Below are 9,970 nucleotides of genomic sequence, written 5' to 3'. Positions count from 1 at the left end.
AGAGAGCTTGCTCTGTCACTTTTCTGCCATGTGGAGATACAATGAGACGGTGGCTGACTGTAATTCAGGAAGACGGCCCTCAATAGAACTGGACCAAACTGCCACCCTGATCTCAGACTCCCAGCCTCCAGACCTCTGAGAATATATGTTTCTGTTGTTAAATGCACCTAGTGTGTTGTGTTTTATTATGGCAGCAAAAGCAGACTGATACTGACTTTTATTAACTTTTGGAAATATCCTTCTATTATCTTCTTTACTCCAATCTCAGCCTTTTTTTAACTTCATAAAACCACCAGGCAAAACTCTGCCCTAGGATCTACTTCTAACTCTTCACTCTGCCTGGAATAACCTTTTGGAAGACATCCACTAGCCAAAAGATTCTACCTCATTCAAGTTATGGTTAAAATTACACTTTCTCAGCCAAGTCCTATTTTATACAGCACCAGCCGTTCACATCTACACCTCTTCTCAAGATTCTTAGACTTCTCACTCTGCTCTAATTTTTTTTTTCTCATATAACATACATCTTCTAATCCTAAGCTTGATACTGTGGTGATCCTAACATCTACAGATGAAGCTTTAAGGTATTTTATGCTATCTAGGTTAGTTTTAGCTTGATAACTCAGAATATTCATTTCTTATGCCAATTATTAGGGAACAGGTTTCATAACCATTTTCCTCCTATCTTCACTATTAACATTAAAACCTTTGTATGTAANGTGGCAGAGAGGCTTTTAGTTGACTCTGGAGATTTTTTTAATTGAGTTACAGAGCTGCTATTGGCTTTATAGCTCTGCTGGAAGGTGGCTGGAAGTCCAGGCCTAGAGGACCTGACTGGTGAAGAGATACGAGAATGGGCCCCCATGTAACAGTTGGGCCACTTTTCCATAGGGCTGCTATGGTATGCTGGGGGTCTGCTCCAGTCCCTAGTCACCTTGGATTTTTGAGTACATGGAAGTATCAACAGTGAAGGCTGTGAAAAGATGGCAGCTTGCCCCTCAGTCATATTTATTTCCTATGAGCTTAAATTATTTCAGGTATTATTTGCTTTGGTTTTGGCTTAAATTCGGTAATATTGGCTGGGTGTGATGGCTCACACCTGTAATCCCAGCAATTTGAGAGGCTGAGATGGGTGGATCATGAAGTCAGGAATTTGAGACCAGTCTGACCAACATGGTGAAACTCCCTCTGTACTAAAAATTCAAAAATTAGCTAGGCATGGTGGCACACGCCTGTAATTCCAGTTACTCAGGAGCTGAGGCAGGAGCACTGCTTGAACCCGGAAGATGGAGTTTGCAGTCAGCTGAGGTAGTGCCACTGCACTACAGCCTGGGTGACAGAGCAAGACTCCATCTCCAAAAAGCCCCCAAATCAGTAATATTACTAGGTAAATAATACAACACAGATTCGTGAAAGATTTACTGAAATAATTTATACTACTATAGTCAGTGTTGTTACACATATTAATAGCATTTTTATAATATTCCAAGGAAATAGTCAATTTTCCTAGGTATATCCTAAGTAGAAAATGTAAAATGAAATGAGATTCAAATTCTGATCACTCTGCCTCTGATGCCCGTTTTTTCCACTTTCCCATATTTTTCTGTTTTTACGTGCTGAAAGTGGTAAAGTGACAGTAAAGAATATCACAAATACTGAGGAAGTCCTTATATACAAAATTACTCATAAGCATTTTTTAGGTAAGGCTTTTTTTTTACAGTGTATCAATGTTAAATAGTGAATATCATTATTTACCTGTCTCTGACTCATAGAAAGTGTGTATATTGGTGTGTGTCTGTGTGTGTGTGTGTGTGTGTGTGTGTGGTGTGTGTGTAATTACTATCTGAAATATATTTCTACAATAATTCTCACATTTCACATATAGTACAGTTCAAACAATTACCTGTATTTCATTCAACTTTTCTATTACTGTCCTCACAGACACTCTAATCTGAACCCAGCTCAAATTTCTTGCAGTTTTAAAAATATAACCTGATCTTTTTCATCAATCTGTTCACCTCTACTCCTCTCGGTGCCTGAGATTCTTTCCATTTTCCTCTTAATTGCTAGCTTCAAACTCAAGGGTTGTTTTCTATTTGAGGCTGTCATGAGATGTTTCTTTTCTCAATTTAGATTCCATTTCCTTTTCTTGGCATTCAGGAATCGCCAAGTATTCTCTTTCTCTGCACTTCACAGGCTATTACGTGGGCCATACAAGTGTGGTCTTAGTCATCCTAGCGAGCCAAACATGAAAGGCAGTGGTTGAGCAACAATGGGTGCTCAATAAAATGTTACTGCTATTGTTGGAGATACATCATGTTGAATTTTTGATAAAGGATGGAGTTTAAAAGTTTCAGAAGCCTCAATTTTCAGAAATAGGGGGTTTAGGGACTGTCGTTTGAAATACTTATAATAGAAATTTGTGGGAGTATAGACACTTGTAGTTTCCCTAGGCTGATATCCTCAAAAAAAGAGTGCTTTAGGAAATAATAGATGAAAAGCCCAGAAGGTAAGGTATAGTCTTTATTGTGCTTGTGCTGTTTCACTCCTAAGTAGACAGTTCTAAAACACATAGCATCCTGCATGTGTATATGGGCAATTGCAACACTTATAGAATAATTTTATGATTTTTGTGCCTAATTTCATAGTTATAATGATAAATAATGTAAAGCATAAGTTAATATCATTATGAAACTTACAGATTGAGAGGTCAGGGCCTAGAAAAATATTTCTCGAATCTAATTACTTTGTTAAATGAGGAAATATTAATTCAATACAACAGACTTCCATAACCTTAATAACAGGAACAAGATTGTTCAACATTCTCTTTTCTATCCACTATATTGCTTCTCTGCTCATTCAGCTGTGGATTTAGTTTAAAAAGCATTAAAAAGTCGTTGTCTATACTTAGGTTCAACCCATTGTCTACACTCAGGTTCAGCCCACATCTCAACTAATGTTTCAAAACCAAATTGCTTTCTGGCCGGGCACGGTGGCTCATGCCTGTGATCCCAGCACTTTGGGAGCCGCAGGCATGCTGGTCAGGAGCTTGAGATCAGCCTGCCCAACATGGTAAAACCCTGTCTCTACTAAAAACACAAAAATTAGCAGGGCATGGGGGCGCACACCTGTAATCTCAGCTACTTGGGAGGCTGAGGCAGGAGAATCACTTGAACCGGGGAGGCAGAGGTTGCTGTGAGCCAAGGTCACCCCGTTCCACTCCAGCCTGGGGGACAGAGTGAGGCTCCATTTCAAATAATAATAATAATAATATTTTATGTATTCTATAAATAAATCGTTCCTAGTTGGGAAGTGGAGATAGTTTTGAGTTCATATGTGTTCATTGCAATCAGTCCATACTGTTTTTTAAACATTATTTCATCTATCAATTGCCAACTTTCCCCTTTAGGTTACATTCTATTCATTGTATCAGTGTATCTTATAGACAGTATTTATATATGGCTAATTGATTTTTATTTTATACTTATTCAAAATGTTATTAAGATCTTACTCAAAATTACCTTTTCTATGCATAAGGCTTACGTGAAACCAAGATCCTCTTCCTGATCCTCACAATTTGTTAATTATTTCAGTTGCTACTGAGGTTGGGTTCCGGGGCATGGGGGAGGCTCTGCTCCCCTGCTAGGATGTGTTCTTCCAGGCATTGGTCCCTCACTCACCCAAGAATTGGTGGGAGGACCCCACCGGGCACAGTGACTCATTTAAATAAATATCAGTCCCCAAAGAGTTTTTGTAGAAAGTGATTTATTTAGGCACAGAGAGTAAAAGGAGAGAGAAACAGATATATCTATAGAGAGAGCAGCTCCCATGAGTTCATGAAAGAAGATCCAGAAATGGAGTCCACCTGGATGTGTGAGAAGCGGACTTTTAACCTGTTAGATATTCCTGCCCATTTAACTTTTCTGGCCTATGAAAGGAGTTCCTTTAAACTTCTGCTGGAGTGATTGACCTTTGATTCCTGAATGGAGACGTGGGTGGAGGTACGGGGCTGGGAAGTTCTTGCCTTTGAAACTACACCCCCTTCTGGGCCCTGGAAGAGAATACATTCCCTCATTGCTTTTCCTAGAAAACTGAAACTTTAAGAAGAGAAATTTCAGACTTCTGCCACACTTTCAGCACCTGTACATATACCCTATTTTCCTTTCAGTATTTGGCTTCTTCCACTGTGTTCTGGATCCTATCTGAGCTCATGTTGTCAAGGGTACGTCGCTAGCAATTTTGCATTTTCTCTTCTAATTGCAATTATAAAAAACAATACTCTTAGATCTTCCTAAGCAGCTAATTTACATAATGTTATTTCTCCATGTTTAGGAAAATACTAAAATTTTGCTAGAGGTAGCCACTACCCCATTTCACTACTTGGCTATTCATGATCAACTTCCTGACTCCAGTTTTCTTCTCGTTGCCTCTTAAACACAATATAGTCAGGCTTTCAAACTCACCTCTGAACTAAAACTGCTCTACTCTGGGGAACCAACAGTATCTACATTGATAAATCATGCTGTCAGCTCTTCATAAGTATCTTCTATCACACATTAAGCATGATTAGCATATTTACTGCAACTGATAGTCATTCTTAAAATAGCGATTGTAATGTTATATTAAATTATTTTTCATCTATGTCACTTCTCTTGCTCTGGTTCTATTTTTCTCAAATCTTATGTTAGTTTCTAGTCCCCTTCTTTTTTCTATTTGTAAACATTCTCTTGGTGATCTCATTTAGTTCCATGAATTTAAATATGATTGAAAATTGATTAATTTACACATTTATATCCCTAACTCCCTAACTTCTATATCAAATATGCATCTAATACTCATGAATCTACTAGTTAACTCTTAACTTTTTTCTTCCAAGCCTGCCCTATCCTATCCTTCCCTAGCCTAGCCTTCCCGTTCATTGCTGATGATAACGCCAACTTTCCTATTTATTGGTTAGAAAAATCATAGTCCTTCCTGATGCTACTGTCACCCACCACATCCACCAGGAAATCTTGTTATCATCTAGATTTCATATTTCAATGATTTCTCTCTGTCTCTTAACTTCTTAGTCTCTTAACCCCGGTCTAAGTCATTGTCCTGTCAAGTCTGGATTGCTGCATTAACTAGGGGTTCTGCTCTTGCCTCTGTAATCTGTTTTTAAGATTGATGCTGCAGCAACCCTATACAATGTGATGCAAATCTGGTCTCCTCTCTAATCACAACCAGGCAATGACTCTCCATTTCTCTCAGAGTGAAAACCAACACCTCAACATGAGTGCCATGCAAGGTCTAACCATGCTGTGGACTGAACTGTGCCCTCCTCCCCACAAATGCATATGTTGAGGCCCAAATCCCAATGTGATGGTATTTGGAGAAGGTGCCTTTGGTAGATAATTAGGTTTGGATGAAATCATGAGGATGTGGCCCTCATGATGGGATTAGTGCCCTTATAGGAAAAATCACCAGAGAGCTTGCTCTGTCACTTTTCTGCCATGTGGAGATACAATGAGACGGTGGCTGACTGTAATTCAGGAAGACAGCCCTCAATAGAACTGGACCAAACTGCCACCCTGATCTCAGACTCCCAGCCTCCAGACCTCTGAGAATATATGTTTCTGTTGTTAAATGCACCTAGTGTGTTGTGTTTTATTATGGCAGCAAAAGCAGACTGATACTGACTTTTATTAACTTTTGGAAATATCCTTCTATTATCTTCTTTACTCCAATCTCAGCCTTTTTTTAACTTCATAAAACCACCAGGCAAAACTCTGCCCTAGGATCTACTTCTAACTCTTCACTCTGCCTGGAATAACCTTTTGGAAGACATCCACTAGCCAAAAGATTCTACCTCATTCAAGTTATGGTTAAAATTACACTTTCTCAGCCAAGTCCTATTTTATACAGCACCAGCCGTTCACATCTACACCTCTTCTCAAGATTCTTAGACTTCTCACTCTGCTCTAATTTTTTTTTTCTCATATAACATACATCTTCTAATCCTAAGCTTGATACTGTGGTGATCCTAACATCTACAGATGAAGCTTTAAGGTATTTTATGCTATCTAGGTTAGTTTTAGCTTGATAACTCAGAATATTCATTTCTTATGCCAATTATTAGGGAACAGGTTTCATAAACATTTATTTGTAATCTTCACTATTAACATTAAAACCTTTGTATGTAAGTGCTTTACTGTTTTTAAACTTTCATTTTGTTAATACAAAGCCATAGCCTCATTAGATTATTTCTTTTGGAATACTAAATTTGCACTTTCCTAAAGTGCCTTATTTAGCATAGAATATTTATTTTAAAGATCTAGAGTTCTTATCATGAAATCTTTGGCAATATAATCCAAAGTATTTGGTAAATATATGATCAAAACAAAAACATGTCTATCCTCAATCTTTTATTATCATGATTATATCTCACATATATGTGGCTACAAATCCAGGATACAAACACTATTTTTGAGTTACAGACACCATTATTATCTTTTGACCATTTTCTTTTACAAAAGTTTCTTTTATGTCATAAGGCTTGTATTGAAACTTTCTCAAAGTCACTGTGCAAACCATTCCTATTCTACTCACAATGTCCTTTCCGATTTATACATTTTGACCTTTAATTTTCATTCTTTATGTTAAGATGCTTCTCTAAAACTTCCATTGGTGGCATTTTTAAAAGCTTTTTCTTTGTTCTTGTGAATTGTGAATTTATCTTTAATAAGTCAATATATGTTAAACAACTTTAAAGTAGATATATGTTTTTAATATTCATTGCTCATTTTTTGGCTTATACATAATATAACTTTATTCTGTTTAATCTGTTTAATCTTTATTCTGTTTAATCACCACTTTTAAAAATTCTAGACTGTAATAAAAATTATAAACTTTTTGTTATAGTTTACCCCCTTCTTTTTATTATTTTGTACAGATTTCTTTTAGTTGTTTTTTTTTTTAAAAAAAACTTACTGTCGCTCCATTATCAGAATGAATCTGAAAGGTTTTAGTCACAAGTTTATTCTTCTGTGGACTCAAGTCCCTGCCTGAGAGTCAATTAGGCACTTAGAGAAGAACATTAGCACCTACAATGCATGAGTAATGCTCAAAACAGAACCCAAGTGCCTAAAAAAAATTATGCACCTGATGCCAAAAATACTTATGGGCCTGAATAAGGTACCAGAGGAAAGGAATAACAGAATGAGTTAGAAAGGATCCTGGGAGATTGCATCAGTTTATTCTCACACTGCTATAAGGACATACCCAAGACTGGGTAATTTATGAATAAAAGAGTTTTAATTGACTCACAGTTCCCCAGGGGTGGGGAGGCCTCAGGAAACCTCCAATCATTGTAGAAGGGGAAGCAAACATGTCCTTCACATGGTGGCAGCAAGAGGAAGTGCAGAGCAAAGTGCAGGGATAACCCCTTATGACACTATCAGATCTCATGAGAACTCACTATCCCAGGAACAGCATGGAAGTAACCACCCCATTATTCAATTAGCTCCCACTTGGTCCCTCCATGACATATGGGGATCATGGGAACTATAGTTAAAGATAAGATTTGGGTGGGTCCACAGCCAAACCATATCAGAGATCATCTGCTCTAGTTTTTTGCCTTCAGGCAGACACATGTTGAAACTATCCAGGACAGATTTTATTCTAATATTGTTCTGGAGATCCAGTGTTCTTTTTTTCTTCTCTTTGAACTTAGTTGCACAATGCTATGTACCTGGTGCTTACTGACACTTTCTAAATAGAATGCTTACCTTGGATCATTTGTTTTCTGCTTGTAAATATTCACATGACCGAGGGTAATACTGACCCCCATTTTATTTGAGCTAACGTTAGTATTCTACTGCTTTAAATATAGATATTGAAGAAAAACTAGGGTAGGTAACCTAAAAGTATAAACAAATATTTTATTAGAAATCAGAAGCGATTCAATATGATTCTGTCACCAGAGTCTTGCCACTTTGAACACAGCATTTTCTCTCCTTGTAAGGTGTTAAAAGTAATATTTACATTGACTACATCATTGCAGTGTTGTAAGAATTAAATAAACAAATGCATGTGACAGTGCCAAGAAATCTACAGGGTGCTGTTTAATTATAAGGCCTTTAATCACTACCTCTTCTATGCCACTCACAGAATTTTGTTTACATAGCTATTAGAGCACTCAGGACATCCTTTCTTAGGATTAAATGTCTCTCTTCAATTTCTCAACACCAAGGTTGTAAACTGTTAGAAAACAGGGGCTCAGCTTTATTGTTATGTTGCCTGATTGTTAAGAATTCCATGCTGTAGATATACTAGCCAATGCATAAGAAGGCAATTAATCAGTAAATGAAATATGTAAATTTTACATGATTATTTACAAAATTAATATGAGTAACTATCCTATGTTAGAAACAGAAAACAAATGTATAGTAAAAATAGTCTGAGTTGTAAATTGCCAGATTTCAATGGTAAAAAGTTGCATAATATACTTAATTGTTTTAATTTCTAGCTCCCACAGATAAGTGAGAATTTGTGAAGACTGTCTCTCTGTGCTTGGCTTATTTCACTTAACGTAACATCCTCCAGTTCCATCCATTTTGTTGTAAATGACAGGATCTCATTTTTGGTTTTGCTATTGAATAATTTTCTATTGAACACATGGAGATAAAGAGTAGAATGATGGTTACCAGAGGCTGGGAAGGGGAGTTGGGAAAAAGGGGAAAAATGGGGATGGTTAATTGGTAGAAAAATATCATTAGATAGAATGAATAAGATCTAATATATGGCAGCATAGAAGGGTGACTATAACCAACAATAAATTATTGTATATTTTAAAATAACTAAAAGAATGGAATGTTCATAACACAAAGAAATGATAAATGCTTGAGGTGACAGATACCCATTTACCCCGACATGATTATTATACATTGTATGTCCGTGTCTCATAAATATATACATCTACTATGTATTCATAAACATTCACAATTTTTTAAAAAGCATATATAATGTAAATTTCTACCACAAATGTATTGACAACACACATTTTGAAGAGAATATTAATGCTTTAAACCTATTGGAAAGAAATAACTCATTTCAAAAATTAAAGGTCTAACATTATCATTTCTAACTATGTCTCCTCCCAGTACCAAAGTACACGGGATGCCTGTGTAAATACTAGTTCTGTCATATTGTCATATCAAGTATGATCTTAGGAAATTGTGACATTTATGGTTCATAAAGGACAGAGATGTCTACTACTTAATTCTAAATATTATGAAGTATTGCCCTGCTTTGTAACTATCTCATTTCGTGTTTCAAGCCTGCTATGGTTTGGGTCTGTGTCCCTACACAAATCTCATGTCAAATTGTAATCCCCAATGTTGGAAGTGGGGCCTGGTGGGAGGTGATTAGATCATGGGAGAAGATTTCCCTTCTGGAGCTGTCTGGTGTTAGTGTGTGAGGTATCATGAGTTCTGGTTGTTTAAAAGTGTGTGGCACCTCTCCCTTCTCTCTCTTGCCTCTGCTCCAGTCATGTAAGACATTCCTGCTTCCACATTGCCCTCTGCCATTATTGTAATTTTCCTGAGGCCTACCTAGCCTGCAGAACCAGCCAATTAAACCTCTTTCCTTTATAAATTACCCAGTCTCAGGTAGTTCTTTATAGCAGTGTGAGAATGAATTAATATGAAAACTTTAGCCAAACCTGCTCAAATTTGTGGTAATTCAGGAAATCAGAGGTAGATAATTCAACAAATGCAATAATTTAGAGTCTAGTACAACTAATAGAAATATAAAAACATCATTATCTAGGCATGGTGGTGGGCACCTGTAATCCCAGCTACTCGAGAGACTGAGGCAGGAGAATTGCTTGAACTTGGGAGACAGAGGTCGCAGTGAGCTGAGATCGCCCCACCACACTCCAGCGTGGATGACAGAATGATACTCCATCTCAAAAAACAAAAAAAACCCACAA

Source organism: Cebus imitator, unplaced genomic scaffold (genome assembly GCF_001604975.1).
Source record: "Cebus imitator isolate Cc_AM_T3 unplaced genomic scaffold, Cebus_imitator-1.0 Scaffold40, whole genome shotgun sequence".
NCBI lineage: Eukaryota > Metazoa > Chordata > Mammalia > Primates > Cebidae > Cebus > Cebus imitator.
Note: the sequence above shows the minus strand (reverse complement) of the source record.